The following is a 23,811-nucleotide window of genomic DNA, read 5'->3' as shown; positions in this document are numbered from 1 at the left end:
GGTAAGTCACAAATAATGAGGGAAAAAATGGACTTGTGCAAACCATTAAAAAGAAGTAAAGAAAGAGAAAATGCATCTGAAAAGATATACAGGTCAGATCTTCAGGGTGGGAAACTGGTCTGAAAAGTAGAAGTAGAGCGCTTTTGAAAGTCCTGATTGAAGAGAAATTGTTCAATGCTTGTCGTGAGATGTGTCAGAGCAGAGTGATGTGATGACTCTGTAGAAATAAAGGAGCTGCAGCGGGGAGCAGTGATTGACAGTGGAACTTCTGGGGTTCTGGAACCAGAACTGGTATCCAAGAATCTTGGAAAACTGCAAGGTTTTAGGGGGGCAACTGCTAAAAAGAATTGAAGGCTCAAGGATATTCCAGGCAGTGAGGGACTTAAGGAGGTCAGTATGTTTGCCTTCTCAAAAAGGAGTGGTATATACCCATTTATGGGGAGGAATTAGACTACTGAAGGGCCTGCTAATGGATCAACACTGGATGAAACCCCAGAGGGTGTAAACTGAAGTCTCAAGGTTTGAACTAAGCACGTATTTTTAGCAGTGCTGGAGGACAACTTAGAGGAAGGATTGAATCTCCATTTCACCACCTTCTGCTGATCAAAAGCAGAACCTTTTGGGAAAAGTTGCTTTAGTCAATAATAACAATGATGATATACCTTGCTGTAGTCACACCTGATGACTGGGTGCAGTATAGGTATGGTTGGATGAAATTTAATGCCCTGGGGCTAGAAGATGGACAATTAGGTGAAGCTTCTTAGCTCTTCAGGCTTTACTTCTTCTAGAAGTCCTTTTTTAATAGTCTTCCACTGGGTTAGAGCAAGAGGCTTTTTTATTGTGTGTTAACAAGGAGTCAATACTTGGGCTTTTTTTTTTTTTTTCTAATTAAAATTGCTTCTAAAGCATCAAACATCTAGTTTGGCATTTATTTATTTGCACTTGCCAGCAGTATTGTTACATGCAAATGATTTTGATGTTTTTATTTATTGTCATCTTAGTCTTCATATTGGAGCACACCATAAAAGTAGTTTTCTTACAATATCCAGGGATTCTCTGAAAAACGTTCTTCCTCAAGTAGATCTCAAGTAATAGTTCATGGGGTGTAAGCCTCCTAGTTCTTGTGTTTGTAAGGCATTAAAGGCAGGTTAGCAAGTAGTAGAAAAAAGAGTTTACACATTCTTTTGAAATTATATTCAGATTTTCTAAATCACTTAAATAACTTGAGATGAATGTGTAATTTTGGTTCTGAGATGATATGGGTGAACTGGCACATTGATAGAAGTTGCTTTTAAATTCTGCTTTTTATAGACACTACAATATGGGAGCAGATAATTTACCTAACCTTTTCCTTCTTTTTGAAACCTCTTAAATGGGGATAACAGATATCCCCCTCAGCAGCGCAAGAATGAATATATGCTTCTTGGAACTTCAGCTTACTGTTGTGCACAAAGGTTTGTTGTTGTATTTAATTCACATTTTTAAATTTACTTAACTTGTGTGTTTGTTAAAAAACAGCTTATTTGTGCTTGGAAATAGAGTAAGTGATATAAAGTGCTGGGGTTTTAGATAAATAATGACGTATTCTGACTGTGACAGCTGGGAGAAATAGTTTAGCTTTCACAGAAACATCGATTTCCTCAAAAAAAACATGTATCTGAAATGCTAGTGTCTTAACACTGTGGACCCCAGTGCATGATATGTTGTTGTACAACATATAAGGTAAAAGTTTGGTTATGAAGGTACAAACACATAATTACCTGTTCCGTTTTGTTTTTTAAGGCTGAGAATTAAGTTAAGGACTACAAAGACCTACATCTAGCTTCTGTCTTAATGTGAGTACCTCCATACTTGGAAAAAAATGCCTTAGCATTTTACATTGTGTTATGGGCATATTTAGGATGTTGTAGCCCAAATATAATGTGAGCAGACGAGGAACGTACACACAGGCTGTATACCTTAACTGAGCTAAGTAGGCGGGTGCGTTGATTGCACGTGTGGTAAACACAAAGAAACTAGTTGGAAAGTATGAGTGATGGAAGCTGACTGTTAAAGATTTCCCTCCTTAGGTGATATCCTCTATTTCAGTCTTTGTAGGGGGGTGAAGAAGGCCTCTGTAGCACTGAAGGGAGACAGGGGCTTCAAGAATGAGATGAAAAAGTGTAAGGCTTAGACAACAGAAGGGTGAATGTACATGTGCGGAATTCTGCCAAAAATGCTGTAAGAATGGTAAAGAGGATGATAGCATCGTGCTAAGTACAGATTAGAAAACTGGAAGAGGAGAATTCAGTTACTACATGGGGAGGATCAGGATGTTTGGCCTATGTGTTTTGCACTAGGAAATGGACAGGAGGGTATTCATAGGGTTTGGAGTTACACAAGGAGAACTGGAAGGGTTTGTTGGCAGGCTTGAAAAAGGATTGGACAAAGTTGAAGATCACCTCAAGTTTAAGAGCTGTGATTGAGAGGTAATATAGTTATCATTACAGAAAGTAATGAGGCTCTGACTTTGATGTTTAATTTGGCTAATGCAGTGATTCAGAAGAATCTTGGGTCTGACTTTGCTAAAAAGACGGGCTATGCTGTCATGAGCATCTGAGCTAACCTGGCATTTCGCTTGCGGAGAAGGAGCGCAGGGGAGGGGAAGGTCTTGCTTTCTGCAGTGCTCCCACCTGCAGGTTATGCTGGCCTCGAAGCACATCAGATGCTCCAAAACCCACCGGCATCTGCTTTTCTTGGGTATTCTGTTTTTTTCTGTTTTCTGTTGCATTGAAAAGGCTGATGGGAAAGGTCAGTGGAGCTGGCATAAAGTATGTGGTGAGATTGAACAGTCTTCATTTGGCTTGCTGTGTCTTGTGGCGTCTTATATAAAAGAATTGCTTTCTTAAGAGCTGTTACGCTTTATGAAGTAAAAATGGAAATGAAAGGAGGATCCAAAACAGTTTAAGAGAAGACCAAACAAGTTATTGTGAGAAGATACATTTTGATAGAGGGGTGTACTAAGTATTTATTTTAAGTGAAATAAAAAAGCAAATCTAAGTAGCCTGCGTGCTGAGCTGACTCAGCTGTGTTATACCTTTTGGCTAATACGTGCTTTCTGGCCCTTTTTGCAATCTCTGCATAAATGTAAATACATAGAGAAGACCACTAGAGGAAAAAAAAAAAAAAGGACAAGTTCCTTGGTTGTGGATTATTTCACAGCAGAGGGACAGCATTGACGTATAGTCCTCATTCCATATGCTAAATCATTGTGTCTCTGCTTTAAAGGTCATCAGTACGGCTGGCAGTTTAAGTTACATTGTGGGACTGGGGTAGACACGAGTTGTAGAGATTGAAAATTAAGGATATAGTAGAGATAAAGGACCCTTTTCTTAAGTTTATTTATTTATTTATGGAAAACCTTACCTCAGAAAAAGGATTTCTCTACACTTAAGACAGGTGACTGACTAGAGTTTGTGTAGCGTTATATCATCTTCTGAAAGAAGAAATGAATGTGAAGAAAATTCTAAAACCCTTCTGTTTTTTAAATGTACCCTATTGCAGAGGCCACATGTATCCTTTGCACTTTGTCAGGAAATGTGTGAATCTGCTGCAGTTGACTCTGTAGGTAGGTGTGATGGGGATTTCCTATGTTGGTTTTTGAGGTTCTATTTAATACCTGCTTGATAGGAGGCAGAAATATCTCAAAAAAAAGTTTTTTTTTTTTTTTTTTTTTGTTTGTTTTTCTTTTAAAGAGAGCTTTTTCTTTCCCTTCTTTATGGAAGATAAGTAGCCAAGAAATAAGTTCAGTTGATCCAGCCTTCCAAAACAACTTTAGTGGGCTTGAAAGTAGTCATGCATTTGGTCTCTGTTCTGATTTATCTGACTTCTCACTGTCACTCTGAGACTTGCTTCAGAGGAGATGTGGTGAAATGTTTAAGAAAAAACCAATAATTTAGAAGGGGATCAGAATATAGCAGTTTTTTTTTTTTAATTTCCAGTACATTATCCAGTGGACTTGGGTGCTGACAAAAGTCAGTAGGAGTGAATTACATAAATTATCATCAGTCCAAGTACTGTTTATAACTTCCACGCATCTCAGTGTTAAATAACATTGAGCAAAGACACGTTAAAGGAAGCAAGTTATTTCCTTTCCCTAGATGGTGTGAATAGGCTGGGTGTGGCTGGGTTAGGCTCAGGTAAGTGTTCGGGTAGGTGTTGGGCCTGACCTGTCTCACACAGCCATCCGTTGATCCAGTCGTTCTGGGGCAGTCACAAACTGAAGTCCTTTCTCCTGCATGTGGTGGGAGGCCTGGCTCAGAGTGCTCTTCTGTCGGGTCAGGGGGGTTAAGGGCTTTGGTCCTCTCTGCCCTTGGATCTTACTGAATGTATTCTCTTTCTTAGTAGTATTTAAGGGTTACAAGCCAAACTGAACTGGTCTGCTGTTCAAATGATATGGAAACATCACTTTGCAGAGTTTGCAATCTATTCTTAAGTAACTTTATTAAAATGACTAGATTGGGTAACAAGATTCTCACAGAATGATGAAATTCATCCTCATACAGTCCAACTTCCAGTGATACTATCAGGAGTTAGAGCGCAGCCTTTTTCCTGGCAGCACATTTGTGACTACATCACTGAGTTGAAGGCTACATGCAGTAGTTTAAGGTGGTTACCCTTTGCGATGAATGTTGGTTCCAAAATGAATGCAGCAGTGAATTCCGTGTTCAGGCTGGGCTCCACAGTTTGTGGTTGGTGATAGGCTTATTCATTTAGCTTTCTAGATATTGATAATCGCTGCAAACATTTTGGACCTGGAAACCACAGCGTGTGTGTCAGTTGAAATGTTCAGATGACAGGCACATTTAGCAACACAGGAAAGAGATGCAATAGGTAAAAACCACAGTAGAACTTCAGCTGTTTATCTTCTTGAATTGAAATTCAAGCCTTTGTTTTTAAAATGTTTTCCTTGCATTGGTCCGTCCATAAAGCTGAGAAATGCAACAAGTCTGTATTATCAGCAAATTCCAGAACTGTTTAACAGTGCTCAAATGCCTTGTGGAACCCTAGCAAGACAAAATAACCTATAGTAACTGGTACAAAGCTGTATCATTTCTTGCCTGTTTCATCACTTAGTTCTTGACTAGCTGCATGTCTTCTTTTTTCTACCCTTCCTGAAGGACTGTTGGCCTCCGAAGAGTGCTGGTGTTTGAGCAGGATATGCAGAGTGACTTCAGAAATTCTTACGAGTTGTTAAGCAGAGGATTGGGGTGAGATGGAACAGTGAGCAGCAAGCTGACAACAAAACAGGCTTTTCTGGAAGTGTTTCATTTGTAGCATGTCTTCTTTGATCGCACACCCAATTCTATTAATGCCCAGGATTCTCGTAACAAAACTTGCTTCGGTATAACTCCAAAAAATGCCAGGATTCTGTTAGAATGTCTTCTAAAATTAATTTTAGTAGCTATTTACCTGTTTGAATCTTTTTTTCTGTGAGCTAAAGTGCTGTTTCTTCATAGTCGGTTGTCTTTCACTGTGTCAGGATGTAGGGAATGTTTCCTGTTTCAGAGAGAAAATTTGGTAATTGTTGAATGTTAAAAGAACTTGTCCAAGGACGAAATAGGAAAACTCATTGATGTTCCTCTCACCTGTCTCAGTGTTTTAAAGGTGTAAGTTAAATCTCGATCATAAATTCTTTACAGAATTTTAAATTTCCTTCATGAATTTTGGCCTGTTCTGAATAGCTTTTACTGTCTGCTGCAGTACAGGCAGCCAGAGCAATCATCTGCAAGCACACCCTAGTACACAAATGTTTACTTTTCTGTCAGTAGTGAAATAACCCTGGCTGGTTTATGGTGTGGTTATTCTGAGGTTGGAAGATTGTCGAGCCTGGAAGAGATCACTAACCCCAGCTTGCAACTTAGCTATAAATAAGTTTGCTCTGCTGTGGGTTAGTAAGTACACAAGATTCTTATGTGAGGTTGTTAGCTATTATCTGGAGTTATCACCAAAAGGGGTGTTTAAAAATCATTTATAAAAAGCAGCATGCAGACCATGTTAATAATAATTATAAAAGAAATGTGACTGTAAATACTTCAGTCCTCAGTTAACAGGGTTAAATATTAAAGATCTTAAATTTTTGAAGTTCGGGTTTAATATTTTGAAGTTCTCTTGGCTTAGGAGCTGAAGAAAATGTACGTAAATGTTTGTGTACGCATGTTGTTTGTGTTAGCTGTAATGTAGCTGAGAAGTGGGCCATAAAATAATTTAACTTCATCTGAAAAGCTTAAAAACATGGTTATATTGAATATGAAGTAATGATGATGTGAGATGGTGTGGTTTTTGACTACTTGGAGAAATACCGCGATAGTGGGAAGGGAAAAGAGACCGAGGAAAGTGTTTCTGTGGAATCAAAAGTGGTGGTTTAATCAGAAATGTCGGTTGTAGGAATTAGGCTTTTCTACAGTTTTTGAAATTAAGAAAAAAGCTTCAGTTATGGCAATAAACACGGGAAATGGCAGTGTAGAAATGTGTTGCCCACGTTTCTTTTTGTTGAGGGGGAACTTGAGAAGGTAGGATGTGTTTTTAGTAATTTTCATAACGCTTGCTTTGATTCCACGTCTCTCGTATTGAAATGTCTAACAGTTTATCTGCCTTATCTCCAAGGTAAACTATTGTCTGCATTTTTTTTTCTTTATGAAAGAACATCTGATATTAGTAGAGTTAGGTGATCTTGTTCTTCCAGTTATATCTCTTATCTTGAAGGTGTGAGTAGTTTAGGGTTAATTACTTGCAGATAAATATAGGTAAGCACCAGCGGGGCTGGCTGCCTGTTGCGGTGACATTGCACTTCGACTTGGAGCTCCCTGGGCTCCGATTAAGGAAGTGTTGGCTACTGTGGATGTGTTACACTAATGCAATTTTGTCCTACTTACAACTGTTTTGTTGTTGTAGTAGCTGCTTATTCAAGCTTTTCATGAGGGATTTAAAGAAGAGAATATATATGACCGTCCTGTGTTTTTATAGGGATGGTTTATGGCAAAAAAAATGTTGGCTGAGAACATACTGACCATGTCTGACCCAGAGAGAGCAAGAAGTTGGGCTGATAAAGTCCTTCACTGAGTGAAGGAGACTTTTATTTTTAAATACGACAGGTCCTCGATACTTGTATTGTGATGGTTCACACCACCTCTAAGTCATTAGAATAACCCTCTTAGAGGTGTTCTAAATGGAGACAGGATTTGACTTGTGTGGGTAATGATTTAATACGAAAATACAAAGGAAAGAGAAATTGCTCTAGGGGCCTTAAAATTCAAATACTACAGGATGGGTATTTAAAAGGAAGTAAATAGATCTAATCATAGCCACTGCTTTGAATGCAGAAAGGGTTGATATGGTCGGCAATTAACATACAGTAGTGAGGTTGTGAGCCTTGCTCAGAATCTCTGTGTCAGCACTAAAAGCACCTATACTGTTACAGCTTTCACAGAAATGGAAATGGCTGCAGATTGGGGAGCCAGAACTGGCTGCTACAGAAAGCTGTTATTTGAAGTTGCGTTATTGAACTTTGACAGAATTCCCTTCCTCCCCCGTATTTTGGAGTCTTGAAGCTACGCCACTGTGTGTAATTGTCACCTGGGCTAGGGGCTACATCATGCTAAAAGTATTGCTGTGTGTGAGACTGCGAATGCACAGAGAAATTGCACACAGCATCAAAGGATATTGCAGTTCTGAAGTCAAAAGCATGCACATCTGATCTATAGCATGGATCAAGGAAAAAGTTGCCTCTAAGAATCACCGATACCACAATAGCCATTTTATATAATCTTGCATAAACTGAGTCTACTGGTTTTAAAGTTGCTTCACACTACCACCAGTTCTATTTAATGTAAGCTCTTCAAATGAGTTGGTGCCAAGCAAAGCATTGTTTGGAGTATGGAGAAATAACCTGCAAGCCAAAATTAGCATGTATTCATTTTGAGTGGTGTGTGTTTCGTCAGGGCTGCCCAGATCATGTCATCCCTGAAGGCAGCGCATTTCAAATTTAAATGTTTCAGCTATTACAACATGGAACATGGCGGTGAGCGGTGCCAGTAACACACGCTGAACATATGACCAGCACATGCCCCTCTCTTCAGTGTAGCACGTGAACTATTTATTTTGTGTTCCAAGCAGTTTGTTCTTGAGAGATGTTTCACCTCTTCAGTGTCAGGCACTAAGCCTTTTGTTTTTCTTCTTTCTTTCGTTTTCTTCCTACTGTTGCTATTGATTCTGTATTTCCAAAATCTTCTGTTGTGGTTGCCACCACCATCGCCCCTATTTTGTGTTAATTCTTTTGGGATGTGGTCCTTGGCGTCTCCTGTGCTGGTGTCATTAAAACAGTGGAGACCATCCAATTATTTCCAGCTTGAAGTTAAGAGAGAAAATGACCTTCTATTCAATCTTTTGGGACTTGGTCTGTGTTCAGCAGTTCGCTGTGATAACTGTTCTTTATGTAAATTATTTACCATAATGTTTAATACTTGTGAAATTGATTCCTTTTTCCCTTCATTCCTTGTCATCTTTGGCTAGATAAACAATGTTAAGGATCATTTGTTCGGATCTTTAAAGCCATTTTTGCTCAGAGCTCAGCTTCCCCGACTGCTCGTCACTCTTCAGTCACAACTTTGGGCCGAGGCTTCTGGTCTCAGACATCTGAGGGAGCGTTGACCCAGACTGGTGGTCTGGGGAGGACTGGGGAGCAACAGTAAACAAAACTGAAGTGCACGTATAAATACATGCATCTTTGCAGTGTATTTTACAGCATTTTAGGGCATGTTACTTCCCTGATGGGGACAGGCTTGATACAAAATTAATTTGACTTGGACAGCTTTTCAGAACACATCATCTCTTATTATTTGTGTGTGCTGTGGGTAACGCGTTTAAGCATTGCATGCTTCTTTAGACAGGTAAGTTCCTTAAATTCAGCTTTCTGCTGAGATAATGCATAGAGTTAAAGGACACACTGCTGTGGAAGGCTTATGCTTCTCACCTTAAATATATTGGTAAACTTTATTAAATATTTAATATATCTGTAATCTTCATTTCTAACAGGGAATTTCTAAAATCTTCACATTAGATGTATACAGTAGTAAAATGTTATTAAAACAGGAACAGCAATTTAATCCCTGGGTTTTGAGCATACCTGTGCATAGGACGCAGGCAGTGAAGATAAACTGTAACTAACCCTTTGGTTTCAAGGTCAGTTAAAACAAACTTATTGGGAATTACAGCTGAAAGAACCATCCTGTTCTGTCCCTTGTGTTAGCGGTGGTATTCAGATTGTGTGCACAAGTCAGATTAGTTTACTGGTAGACCTGAAAAGCAATCCCTTAGAAGAGGAGAGACCGAGGCTCAGGATTACTTTTCTGTCGAGTCAGAAGTGCAGGTTTTTTTCAGTTGCCAGGTGGGAATAAATCAGTAAGATTGATAAAGTGTTTTCACAATATATTACATATCAATTTAATCAGCGTTTGAGCTGATCTAAAGGTTCTTTGCTCCTGAAAGGTCTTGGCTATTCTCTTTCTAATTCCTGATGGTGGCCCCATTGGTCCAACCTTCCCTTTACTCTGGCTTTGGCACCCATTAGGTCGGTCCCTGGTTACCCGGTTCACTCCCAGAGAGTACTTTCTTCCTCTTAAAAAAGTTGGTTTGCTGCGTTAGTTGGTGCTGCGCTAGGGAGTTCAATCAGCTCATTGAGTGACAAACCTCCTGCTTAGCCAAGAAATCCCTGGCACCCTACTCCACAGGCAAAAGAGCTGCATAATGTTTCTGGAGGCTGCTTCTGCAAGGAGCGTAAATCTGGAGTAAAAGATCTGTTCAAAGATGACATCCAGGTACCTGAAGAGAAGAAGAAGTAAAAGCAAAGGATGTCCACTCTGGACAATGAAGATGGACAGGAAAGGCAATGAAGCTGTGCTCGTACTATTTGTAGTAGTTTCCATGGTGCTGGTATGACTGTTGGTCCTCATTTTGCACTTCAGCACAGAAATATCTTCAGACAAGTATTTGATTACTGGTTTCTGCTGGTCTCTGTTGTGCTCTCTTTTTCTGAACAGAGATGAAGAGTTTTAAAGGTTTCGTGTCACATTCTGAGTTTCGGTGTCAGGTGATGGTGTACTTTCTCATTGCCTTTACAGTTCTTACAGAAGAGTCACTAATTCTTGTGACAATTTTATTCAAACTGACTATTGTTTTCTCAGGAGAGAGAGCAAAACTTGGTTGTGAGATACAGCTTTGTAACTGAACTAATTAGTGATCTTAAGATCTTTGTGATGTGATTCGTGATGATGATTAAAGGAGTCATAGTTTAGAAGTAACTGGTGAAGAAACTTCTTGACTCTAACAGAAGAAACGTTTTGTGCAGAAAAGTTAATAGTTAATGACAAGCATTGTGGGGGGATTCCTGATTCTTTCATTCTTTTGGGAAGGATGTTAAAAAACAAAATATTTTATACAGATTGTTTTTAATCATCTGAGGTGTCTGTTACATTTTTAGCTTTTCTGACTTCAAGCCTTTACATTCTTTTCTATATACTGGAAAAGTGTGCATGCTGTTAGCGTACAGGATAAGGCTGCGCTCGTGCCTTCCACAACTTTAAGTGTCTTTTGGATCTTCATATTTTAATCTTCTTTTCCATTTTAGCTTAGTTTTTTTTTTTTTTTAATAGAATTTTAAAATAGAACTATTTAATCTTCCTTTTCTCGATGGGTGTTTCTGAGATCATGAAATAATTTGTTATGTATGAATGAAAAATGAGGGAAATGGACTCTAAATGTGTAGTAGTATTTTTTGCTGCTTCTGTATTTATGGTAACTTTAATTTAGGGTCCACATTAGATATTATGGTAATTAACACATTTTTATGGTGTTTCCTGTCCTAATACATGGATTTGAAAAAAAATACTGTCAGGATTTTTTGTCTTTATTGAAGAAAATATAATGCCTTACACACATAGAAATTGTGCAATGCTTTCTGTAGGGATTACCATTTCATTTCACCATAACATATCTTCTGAAAATCTGAATCTTTCAAATATTGGTTGATTTTCAAGATAAATGGAAACATGCTAATATAAGTGCTGGGAAAATTAGCGTTTGCAGTTCTTTTTTCAAGCAGTAACATAGGCATGAGGCATTTTCATCTTTTCACCTTTGCTTTAAGAGTACATTCTGCAGCAGAGCTCTGAAGAGATCACACGACTGATGAAGTTGTCCTTAAATATGGAATCCCATGGTCAAATTTTGTTACAAAAATTGTTCTTATAGCAGTTGGTATTTGTACATGATAGAAATGAGGTAATATTGGTGAATGGGTGTCTGAAATAGAGAATGTCCAGCAGATGGATACGTGGGGAGGGGAAAGTGGAGAGTTTTTCATCTGGTCTTTGGGAGCAATCTTTTTATGACAGCTCTGACAGTTCCATTCAGGGAAGAGTGGTGCTCAGCTGCCAAGCTGGGGAAGCCTGACTCAACAAACTGCACTTTCCTTTTGAGGGGGTGAAAGTCAGACACACTGATTTATATATAATATATATATGTAATATATATATATATATATAAAAAAAAAAAGCTTTGCAATTTCTGCTCATCCAGGGAAGCTGAGTTGCTTGAGCAGCTCAGCAGCACGTGTAGCTGTGCAAGAACCTCTTTGCAGTTGTTTGCTGCAGGTATACTTTGACATTTCAAAGCATTTTATAGGCTGAACTATATCAATTTGGCTATACAAGCTGAAGAGAAGACTGGAGTTGACATCAGCTTGTATTCTGGAAGATTTTGCCCCGTGTTACTACCTATAAAGTTGGTTTGGCTGCAGCATATCTCAAGGAAGGACCAGAATTTAAAGCAGAATGATTCAGCGTGGTGGGAGTCTGATATTTTGGATTAAAAATGCACGAGTGTGTGGAAAGGTGCTACCTCTGCCAGTATGCCCGCAGAGATGAAGCTTCATCTCCTTTCCTGGAGCACAGAATGGCTTGAGTGGCTGCAGTAGCATTTTGAGTTGCCACACCGGCATCATGGTCATACCCCACTCACTCCCACTTCGTATACTGAAACAGTGCATGGTGTAACGGGACCATTTTTTTCTGCTTTGAGCTTCTGGTTTTAGAGAACTTTATGAACTGGAAAAGCAAAATCACAGAATTACATTTTTTTTAAGTGTGGAATTTGAAGTTAAACAACAAAACCCCCACTCTTAAGACCTGATTGTTTTAATATCGGAAATCCTCAGGTTTGGTTGGGTTTATACAACCAAGCTACGTGCTTTTTGTCATTACCCTCCCATCAAGTATTCTTGGTGGCATAAGATCGATCCTGTTGCTGTGAACTCTGCCGCCTGTCTGTAGGAATGCGGTTAAAGCAAAAACAGAAGTTGAATAGTGTGCAACAGTGCTTTTGGTTTAAATAGAACCAGAAATGAAAAGCGAAGATAGTACTTCCCATATATTCCAAATTTGGGCCAGTTATTATTAAAAAATAAAAATCTATTTTTTATTTGTTGTTTTGGCCTGTGGAAGTTTTCTCAATTTAATTACATTTGTATGAGGTGACATAAGAGTATGATTAATTAACAGTAGCTGAGAGAACATAGATAAAATTGAAGAAAGTCCTTCAATAGTGCAAGCAGGTAGGACTTCCTCTGTTACTTTCCAGCACCTCCAGCTCTGCTTCACATCCTTTGCAGGATCTTCTTCACTGGTGCAAGTACAAACAAATCCGTAACAGTTTTAATGGCTTGACAACTATTAATGATCATGACTGAGCAACTCTTGATTATTGCTAAAGCTTATGTAAAGTGCAAATGAAGAGTCCTTTTTCCACTGATACTTTTCAGTATTCAGGGTAAAAATGTTAGTTGTTTTTTTTTTTTTTTTCTCTTAAAAAAAAATCTGTTTTTTTTTTTTCTTTCTCTTTGATAATGGAAAGAAAATCCTTCTAATAGATACATAGGAAATAAGGTTTGTGTAACTTAAAATCTTCAATTACTTCAGAATATAACTATACAATTTACATGTACTTGTGCATACAGTAGGTTATACTTGAGTATATAACTCTGTAAAAGTTACAGGTCTTAGAAGGAGCAGCTTGGAGGAGCTGGGGTTGCTTAGCTTGGAGAAAAGAAGGCTCAGGGAGACCTTACCATGCTTTACAATGACCTTAAAGGAGGTTGTATTGAGGTGGGGATCAGGTTCTTCTCCCAGGCACCAGGTGATAAGACAAGGGGAAGTGGCCTCAAGTTGTGCCAGGGCAGGTTTAGGTTGGATATGAGGAGAAATTTCTTTACTGGAAGGGTTGTGCTGCATGGGAACAGACTGCCCAGGGCAATGGTTGAGTCACCGTCCCTGGAGGTCTTCAAGAAATGTGCAGATGTAGAACTTCATAGCATGGTTTAGTGGTGGACATTAGTGCTGGGTTAAAGATTGGACTAGATGATCTTGGAGGTGTTTTCCAACCTGATGGACTCTAAGATTCTGTAGATTTTAATCAGAATGTATGCATCTAATGTGTAGCTTTAGTGTGGAGTTTTTGTGGTGTAATGATAAAGGGCTAATGAACTTAAAATCCCTTTTGCTCGTTTTCAGAGGACACAATATATTGCTAAAGATAACTTTCCATATGCAGATTTGGTGTTTGCCGTGTAGGCTTCACAGCTACTTCTGGTTTTGTTCCTTAATCAGATACTTGTGTGCGACAAACTGATCAAAATAATTCAGTCTTATTTAAGGAAATAATCTCCACTTTACTGAAGACGTGAGCGTTTCACCTGATTCTGCCTCTTCAAGTGGTTGTAGGAGAAGGAAGGCTTAAAAGAAGGGATGATCCAGTGGTTTAAACAAAGATCGGGTGTTGGGGGGGAAATATGTTCTGTTCCCAGCTCTGCTGAATGCTTGCCAAAATGACTTGGCCAAGTCACAAATCTGTTTAATCTGTTTTTAAAAATGGGGATAATGCTTCATGGGCGGAGGCAGGGGGGATGATGAAATTTCAGTGCTCTTTTCTAGCACTTTTTTTTTATCAAGAACTGTGCCTCGCCTTTTAGAATTGATTCCACGCATTTTGAAATTGCTTGCTTCATGTCTGCAGCAAACACCGTAATTATCACCCTTTCCTAGTTCGCTGCCTCCCTGCTCTGTTCCTGAGGGCTACCGATTCTCTTTGCCGGTGCTCCAGGCTGTCTTACATACCGAGCTCAAGGGAATGGTACTATCCCAAAGTTTTGGTGTGCCATAGGACTGCAAAGAACATGTCTAATGTCTTCTGTTGATTTCTGTTCAATCCTTCAGTGTTCTATAACACAGGGTGTTCCAGAAATGCAGAGCGGTGTGTTTGTTCAGTTATGGTTGAGACCTCGAAAATTGTATGTATGCATTAGTTTTTTCTCTAAAAGATAATATATACGGTTATTGTTATTCCAACAAGTTTTATTCCTACTGTAGTTTCTAGTACACGTGTGTTTTTTGGAGTAATAGAAATGTTTTTGTAAGGAAGGCTTCAGTGATGACGATCCATTCTGTTAGCAGTGTCTGCAGTGAGAACGCTGATACTCCTGGTCAAGCTGAAAGGTCCCAAGCAAACCCATCTTTAATTCTGTTGAAAAGTGTTGAGCATGCAATCTTGTTTGCTGAGTTCTGTACTTCCTTTTATGACTAGTGTCTTCTGGAGGCTTATTTTTCAGTATTAGATGGTTCAAGTTTCAACTTTCAAAGAGAACAGTTGGAACAATTGCACAACAGAACGTTTTTTATGTAGTAAGTACCGTATGGCTTTTAAATTAAGCTGTCATGACAGTTCTGCTTTACCTTTGAAGAAAGATTAGACTGTGAGCTGACTTAAATTTACTAAAACATAGCAAACTTCTACGTTTTGGCTGGAGTGGTTTTCTGCTGGGTTAGTAAATTAACTGGAGATAGCAGTGGCTCCTGGCAGCAGGTACCTGGTGAGCAGAGAAACTGTCTGGGAACAGAACTGGTGGAAGAAGCAGGGAAGAGCTTTCCCCACGGGGCATTGCTGAGCTCTTACATTGCTGTATCCCATGAAACCTGCGCTAAGATCAGGTATTTATTCATAAGAACCTAGTCTGCACTTTTCAGGAGTCGTGGCCTTGATTTTTCATTACTTCACTAGATGCTGTTCGGAGGGTTTCATTCTGCTTAGCAGTGTGTGTATTTGGATCTGGCTGTCTACACGTGGACTCCCTTTCCATTCAGTCACTAATAGGCAGCCCTGGACCTGACTTCTCCAAACCCTTTTAGACTTTTCCCTTCTGTGAGATTTGGACCCTTTAGTGCCTGCTCCCTTTGATTCACTGTAAAGATAGATGACTAACACAGCTACAGGTTTACACTTGGAGAAGCTAATCCCATGCTTTGTGTTTGTTTGCTGTACCCTTTCATTCTCTGTGCTGTTGTTCCTTTATCAGAACAGTGACAGTGGTTAACATCTCTTCTGACAAAGACTTTTGTTTAGTGCGTTCTTCTTTATTCCTGGACAGATTTCCACTTGCGTGACTATCTGACTTGTTAAATCATGCCTGCTGTTCTTACGAGATTTTATCCTTCTGCACTTTCCTGCTGCCCCTTACAACATCCCACAATCTGAGAACTTGGCATGGGCTGAGAGGAACAGCTCAGGAGGAGTGCTTCTTGAGGAATATTTTCCAAAAACAATCTGCTTGTTGTAGATGAAACAGTTTCACTGCTTTGCAATCTTCAGGCTCTTTGGAGTCCTCATTGGTTCTGGAGTGCCCCCGCAAGTGATTAAGGACAGTAAGTCCCTGTCTGCAGTCCATGCAGACGCTTCTAAAAGGTCTGGACCTTCACCCAAAAAGTTTTAAGGAATTTGCAAGTGGAAGAATCGAAAATTGGTTTGAACGACCAATTCTGCAGTGTGCAGTTGGTTAAGAAAACAAACAAAATGATTTCAGAATATGATTTAAAATGTTGCTTTCCAGTGAGGCAATGAGCCCATCAGTGTCACTAAAGTGAGCCGCTCATGGGATGGCCCTCAGACACCAAACATCCTTGGATGGCTGTGAATGTAATTAATGCCCATAGCTTTTTGCGAGGGCTCTGAAAAAACTCTGTTCTTTGACCAGGCAAGCAGATTGAGGGAGGAAATCAAACACTGCAGTGTACTCAGAACTGGAGTTGGTGGGAAACAGTTTTTGTCACTTCTCAATGGCCTGAGTTAGCCATGGATTTGTAGGTGAAATAAAGGACTGTGCTGCTCTTGGAAGCAGAGCCCAGCTAAAATAAACTTCAGTGCCTTGATTCAGGAAGTCTTTTCTGTGCTGCCTTGCTCCTTTGGGGAGCTGTTCTTTTGGTAGCGATCGGGGAGTTTTGGCATAATTCTGCAACAGGGATCAGGTCTCTGATGAGGTAATAAACTAAGTCTTTTGTTACTGAAGTAACTGATGCCTGAGTCATGGGGGGGTTGTTTTGTTTTATTTTGTTTTGTTTTTTTTATGGTTATGCTTATGTCAAAACACATCATGACAGCACTTGTTCCCTTACTTCCCCCTACTGTTTTAATAGTAAGGAATAGCAAAATGCCAAGTGCCCTATGTTCAGCTTTAAGCGGTTTTGTCCGGTTTGCTCACAGCTTGCAGCGAGCATTGAATACTGTTATTACCTCTTCAGTGTTTCCAAATGAACTTCTGCACCCCGACGAGTACCCCACAACTGAGGGTGAGGTGCCAGGCACCTCTGTAGCCAGCTAAGCTGGTAATAAAGCATCTGGTGGTTTGGGGTTGTCTGCTCCAGCTTAGCTCCTACTGTAAATCTTCGGCCTTATGAAAAGTTCTTGAATGGTATTTACTGTTGTGGTGAAAGTTTGCGCTTGCTCATTTGGTAATAGGAAGCCATTGTTAAATGCAGCTATCTGGAAGGAAGGAGGAATGATGATTGATTTTCACTTTCCTGTTGCAAGTGTTTTGTTTCGCTTTTTTTTTTAAACAGGAAGCTATTGTGTTATAGAGTTATGTATGCTCTGTTGGGACTCAAAATAGCCCTTTGAAATTTGGCAAAGATAGAGGCTCAATCTTTTGGACAAATTTTAATTTGTTTTTACAGTTTAGAATGAAATTTAGGGGTAGAGACCACACAACCTGACTCTGCACACAGCTTTTGTGTACAGAGATGCTAAATACCCGAAAATGCAGTGTTTCCATAGGCGGAGTTTCTTTTGTATTCACAGGCTGGGGAGCCTCAAATTCCAGAGGCATTACATGAGCAGTTTTAATGAATTAGTGTCTGGTTTTCCTGCAGCAGATGTGACAAGCAGCTTTATAAGCTGCTTCCCATCGATCGCTGTTTTCCAGCTCTTTTGTGTCTTTCTTTTGCTTAGAGAAAAGCAACGAAGAGCTTGGTTTCTACAGTAACTGCTGCCTACATTCTTGCCTGCAGGCCAATTTCTTTCTCAGTTCCTGCAGCCTGTGCAGGGCTACTGTATTGAATTTCTTTAGGGTTTGTGTTTTGTTTTGTTTTGTTTTGTTTTTTCCTTCTTGCTGGTTTAAATTGTTGTACTATGTAAGAAGAGAGGAGAATGCAGTGGGAATTTGGGATTTTGAGATATGTATTTTTAATTAACCACAGCACCCTTCCATGTCTGTAGGATAACCAAAATGTTCTTGCTACTGATCAATACCGGTATTTGTGTGGTTGGTATTTAAAGAAAGTGAAAGGCCTGGCTGCTAAGGCAAGAACCTTGGAAAATTTGTAAGGCTGCTTGCATTAATGCCTGGTCTGTAGCATAAACGTGTAGGGGAGATCAGCGTTTATAGAGTCATTTACATTTGCAGCAAAATCTGTTGTGGTTGAACAACTTCAGGATGTGTTGGTTTTTTCAGTCTTGACTCTTAAATGCCCTTCAAGAAACAATTGTGAACATAGGGTTAAAACTGCCTTGTTTCTTACAAAGTTAGCTTTCTAATCAGCAAAGGAATATGAAGCAGCATTTCAAACAGGAATGTGTGCTCATTACTCAGTTTCTGTTCGCTGTGAGTGCTTTGGGAATGTTCCCGTCGTCGTCATCAATATTCTGTTGTCATAGGATCCATTTTTGACGCAGACAGGCTTGTTCCAGAGCATTCTCAAAGTGGGTTAGCACCATTCCTGTAAGGACTACCAACAACTTTTCAAAGTTCTTGCACAGTTGCTGAAACCTGAAGGAAGATGTATGTAAATGAGGTTTCCTGCTGGGGAGCCATTAATTACAGCTAGATCAAGTTTCCAGCCTTTGCTTAGAATTTGATAAAACTATAATGTTGGCCAACTTGAATTAAGATGGGGCTAAAGCAATATTTTATCACTTCTGATGATGCACAGGTATTTGCTTTGAATTTTAAGGCATCTGAGTGGATAGAAGGATCAGGGATTTTTTCTTTAGGGCAGTTTTCCTTGGTGGTTTATGGCATTGTGTGGGCACACCTGAAAAAAACACGCACACACTCCTGAAAAATAGTGCACAAAAAAAGTCTAATTCCTGGTTTTAAACTGAGTGTTTTTGTTGTTCTTCTTCATGGTATTGGACGTTGAGATTGCTACGCAGCCCTCACATTTACTGTTTGTGGAGGACATGCTTTTCAACCATTGATCTTTAGTCAACAGAAATCAATTGCAAAGGATACGGAGAATTAAGGGAAGCACACATGAGGCCATGATTCACGCCCCGGAGGAGAGAGTTGCCACTTTGTAAACAGCGGTTGCTTTTCAGCTAACCTCTAGCAGTGTCCTGACTGGTAATGGCCACATGGAATTGAATGCAACTCTGTGGTAAATTAACTAAATTGGGAGTTAGCTTAAATCATGGAGGCACCTTTAAATCCTGCCTTTAAATCAAGGAAGCTGGGAGGAGGAATCTATTCCAGGACAAGGTGCGTGTGTCCGTGTGTACACGTGTACCTGTAGGAAGTGATGCTGGTTCCTGCTGGGGAAGTTTTGCTGCACAGGGTGGGGTCAACTGCAAGCAGAAAAGCCTCAGGAACTTCCCCTCTGAAAGCTGGTAGAGGAGTTGGGCTTCGTGTTCCTTGAATTTAAATTCTAGAAGTAATTTTTAAAAACTTTTTATCCCCTAATAGTCAGTGGGGAAAAATGGATATTGCTTTTCTTCTATTATTAACAGTTAGGAAAGGTTTATACATGAGGTTAGAGCTTTATAAACGGTTAGAGCTAACCTTTGTGGTAGGAGCACCTCGTGTAGGTGAACAAGTCTGTGTAAAAAGTTGTCCAATGAAAAGGTTCTCTCTGTTCAGGACAATAAGAAAATAATGGTGACTTCATTGGTGTTACAACACGCTGGGTCACTGTGCTTCAGTGTGTCTGTTACAAGGTTAACCAGACTCCCAGCATTTTCCTTATTATAGGAGAATTTTACAGGAATACCTTTTTGTGAACTCCTAGAAAATACTTTGTAAAAGAAATCTCTGAACAGTTGTGCTTAAAAACTCAAGGAAATCCTTACTATGAAAATCGTGCAAGTTTTTTTTAATAACCTATATTTTATTAGTAATAATAACTTCTTAGTTTTATTTGTTTTCAGGGAGCTCTCACTGTGACTCTCTGATGGATTTATAATTCTACCTTCACTGTTAGTTTGGAAAAACAGCTTTTACCTGTTGGGTTCTTAGAATTTTGACTCCGTTTTAAAGCATTTCAGTTCAATTTGTCTTATTAAGAAGTTCTGTTTCTGTTGCTTCTGTGTAGGTCTAAAGAGGACGATTCTGTTCTGGAAAGTGCAGCGGTACTGACTTAGAGTTCAATTAATCACAGACCAAAGGCTTAAAAATAAATTCTGGAAGTGAATAATTTAGTGTGCCTGTTCTTGGTGTTGAACCATTGGAAAGCTTTTGGTGTAATATTCAGAAGATGAGAAAGCTAGGAAAAGTCATTGTTTCTTCTGGAGAACGTAGAAAACATGTTCTCCTTGGCAATGGAATTACTTTTCTCTGAGCTGACAGGGGTTACTGCTTTCGGGTTTCTCCAAGAGAAGGAGTCGCAGCCCTTCTTACCAATTTGTGAGTGTTTAACACGTCACTTTGAGCTGCGAGAGGAGCCAAGTTCAGCTCTTTCTGCAGAGACGCACCTTTTCTCAGGATGCAAAGGCACAATGCACAGACTTCACAGAGACTGAATTTGTATGTAACTGTACTTCAACTTTTTGTCTCTTTCTTCTACACTGTATTTATGGCTGTATTTATAAAGACGTCTTTTAAGCCTTGCTTATTTAAAAATCTGTTAAAAATAACTTAGTTCTAGTTCAATTCATGATTAATTTCCTAATTATCTGTTGTGATGGAAATAATAAATTGGGGCAGCAAATGGAGAAACGATGGAATTGGGGACCATGTTCTTGTATGCTGATATTTGCCCATTAGCAGGAGGCCACACACACAATTTCCAGTTCCCATGGATGTTTGAATGCCTCCCGATTTTGACTTGCTGGTCTTAGATCTCATTTGCAGACGTTACTTAGGACAGCACAGGTGAAGCAGGACCCTTGTGGAGCTTTCTGACCTTGCAGGACTGGGCTCAGTGACCTGGGATGCGGGGCAGAGAGCACCCTGAGCAGCTTGCAGGCAGCACCAGGGCAGGGCTGGTGCTCAGAGGGACGGCGGCAGGCTGGAGGGAAGCAGAACGGGCACCTCGTGAGGCTCAGCAAAGGCAAAAGCCAAATTCTGCATCTGGGGTGGGTTTGGCTGGGAAATGCCTGCCTGGGAGCAGCTCTGCCAAGGAGGAACCGTGGAGGTCCTGGCGGAGGGGCAGGCGCACACGTTTCAGCACTGCGCCCTTGTGATGATGGAGGCTGGCCCTGTGCTGGGCAGTACCCGTGTCTGCTTTGGGGCTCCCACAAATGCAATGACAGCAAAAAGACAGACTGGAGGGGGTGGTGGAGGGCTACTGAGGTGCTCTGGGAACCAACAAATGGCATACAGGAGAGGATCTGAATTCCTTTTGCCTGGAGAAGCCCAGAGGTGGATCTCATTGCAGCCTGCCCCTGCCTGAAGTGCAGTTATGGAAAAGATGGGGCAAGGCAGCTCTGAGAGGATCAGAGTCTGAGGATGGATGGCTGTAACAAGTTGCAACTAAAGAATTATACCCTGACAAACGGGAAAAACCTTTCACCATTAGGGTGGCTAATTGCAGGAATGGATTGCCCAACTCCATCTGTTGAACGCTTCAAAATTTGATAAGCCGAGGCCCAGAAAAACCTGATGTAACTTGGAAAGAAGCCCTGCTGTCAGCAGGAGGTTGGGCTAGAGACCTTCAGAAGTCCCTTCTGAACTCAGTTTCTCATTTATCCTTTGTGAATGATGTAGAAAACAGTTTTTGTTTGACTTTTAAAATGCAATTGAGTCAAATACGCACTTGGAACTGTGCATCGTAGTATCTCACTGGCAACTTAAGCTTCAAAGTGTGCACATCTTCTACCAGGAGTATAAATTAAGTAATTGGTCGTGTAGCTTGGTTTTATTGGAGCGATGGGGAGAGAGCAGCTAGGACAGGAGCTTTAAGTGAGAATTAGGTAGGCAGGAGGCATTAGAGAAGGGGTTAGTTGTGAATCTCCCTTCCCTGGAAGGGAAGCCCTATCTCGAGGTGCGATGGTTTCTGTTTTCCTAGGCTGCTGGTCAAACTGGGGAGGAGAGGGAGGAATGAACAGCAACATCTTAGCCTGCTGTATTGTCAAAGGAAGCCTAAGCTGGAGGAAGTCTGGTGGTTCAGGTGGTGTTAATTACCTCAGTTCCTCCTGGAGGTGAGCTACCCTGCTGCCTATGCTTGGTATTTCAAGCATTTGAAGTCAAAAATTGGCAATACATAAACAAATCTCTCAGATGCTGGCTGGGTTCTTTTTTTCTTACCTTTTAAATGTGGAAGTTTGAGGCTTTCCTTGGCTCTTGGTAAGCAAGGGTTTGGAAAGCTCGCATCTTGTTATTCTTCTTGGTCTGTTTAAAACTTAGGGGGATCCTTGAAGTTACTGGAGTTCAGTGGCATTATCAATGTAAAGGAATTGAACAGGAGCGTTGGGAGTACCATGGCGTATGGAGCTATTAGTGCTGAACCCCCATAATCTCTTTGAATGGAGAATCTGGAAGTGCTGATAATAGGACTGCAGGAGAGCGGCTTCAGTCCAGTTTCTGCCTTGGTTTTTAAGAGGCAATGAGAATGGACTGATTCAAAGGATACCAAGGCACTGAGTTTCATTGCAGGCCTTATGGAGGGGGAGGAAATTGAATTCTTGCTTCCGTGTTTTAGCTCCCCAGATGGAGCCAGCACATTTCCTCATTTTCAGTCAGACAGTAACTTCATACAGGCAGAACTACAGGTGTATAATTAGCTTCTCCCTGCAGTACAGACAGAACTGCTGAGGGAAAGTGAGGAAATATTAGAAATACGGATGTGACAGAACTAGAACTTAAGACACCCGGCACCCTGCAAAGTTGCTAAGCTTTCTCAGTAGACGTAGTGCCTGGATCAGCAGGTCTCCGTTTTGCTGGGAGCCGTACAGGTGGGAATGGTTTTCTAAGGAATTGTTGGAAATGGCTGGATGCTGCTCATCTGTCCTCCCCGTCTCACCTTTTCCAGTAGTTAACCCAGAATGAACTTTTTTAAAGCAAATTAGGATCATGAGTTCCGTTTTAAGTGTGACACCTTTGCTGCAGTTTCCTAGATCGTAAACATCTGCCCTCCTTTTTGATGCTCTGTAGGAAGTACAACACAAGAACTTTTCATAGTAAACACATGAAATTACTCAAAGGTGGGTACTGTGAGTAGTTGTTTGAAATACAGACAGTGCAACAGTGGCACATCGGTTAAATAGTCTGTTTGTTTTCTTCGCTTGGATACCTACCACACAAGTGTTTCATCATGTAACTCGTTAGTAACTCTTCAAACACAGATGTTTTGTAAACTTTTTTTTCTGTTGGTCCAGTCTTGGCTCTGTTGATTTCCTACCCTGAATGGCATCAGCCTGTGAAGGTGGAATGGGGGTTAGTTGAGTAAGTGAGCTATAGAGGGACGGTTTGCAGTACTACGCCTTTATGTTTTCAGTTCTATTCTTTTAAAGTGGGTTGTATAGATGAGGTTATTCTGTACCAACCATCGTGTGCAAGCACATCATAAAACTATTGTAAACACTCTAAAGAGTGGGTAGAATCGACTTCAGCTTGCTATAGATGAAATGTTCGAGCAAGTCTCTGCCTCTGAGTGTGCTGTGGGGTTTGTTTAGGCCATGGTTTAATTCAAAAATATGCCCAAACCAACTTGGTTCTGATTTTGGAAGTAAATGCAGTATGTTTGCCTTACCGCAAGTTACCCAGAAAATCTGTTGGTTAGTAGACACTTCTTGTTTTGCTTTTTGGCCATATTCCAGTTATTAAAAATATGCTTCTATTAAAAACCTGTTTGCAAACATGAATCAATTGACAGATGAGGTATTTGATAACATGATTCAGGTGCTCACATGTCTGAGCCAGAGAGCGATGTGTAAGCAACGCCTCAGTAATGCTGTCCTTTGACTCAGCGTGTGAAACGTAAACTATAGCAGTGACAGCTTTGGGTTTGGTATTAAAACTGGATTTGTGGCACTTCTATAACCTATACTGTACCTGCAGTTAGTCAAAGCTCCTCCTTTGGTTTTGTTTTCTTTCCCAAAGCCAGCTGACATCTGGGACCAGCATTTGTCAGCTGTGCTTTGGAATCTCTGCTTTAGTCTCATCTATGAGCAATCCTATCTTTTTTTTTTCTTTTTTTTTTTTTTTGCAAAAGATGCCCACAGGGCAGACAACACCTGCAGGCA

General features: G+C 40.3%; 1 protein-coding gene and 1 long non-coding RNA gene across 3 annotated transcripts in view; one reads left to right on the top strand and one right to left on the bottom strand.

Moving 5' to 3' along the window:
- The window catches only part of FOXK2 (forkhead box K2), a 70,140-nt gene that overhangs the window by 30,379 nt on the left and 15,950 nt on the right, over positions 1-23,811 (top strand). The window lies entirely within an intron of this gene.
- LOC118176026 lies at positions 1,357-23,790 on the bottom strand. The gene is made up of 3 exons (XR_004755252.1): positions 23,601-23,790; positions 8,078-8,082; positions 1,357-1,367 (listed from the first exon to the last, which is right to left on the bottom strand). It is a non-coding gene; the product is annotated as an uncharacterized LOC118176026 (long non-coding RNA).

Source organism: Oxyura jamaicensis, chromosome 18, assembly GCF_011077185.1.
Source record: "Oxyura jamaicensis isolate SHBP4307 breed ruddy duck chromosome 18, BPBGC_Ojam_1.0, whole genome shotgun sequence".
Classification (NCBI taxonomy): Eukaryota; Metazoa; Chordata; class Aves; order Anseriformes; family Anatidae; genus Oxyura; species Oxyura jamaicensis.
This window is presented reverse-complemented; position numbering and strand designations above follow the sequence as displayed.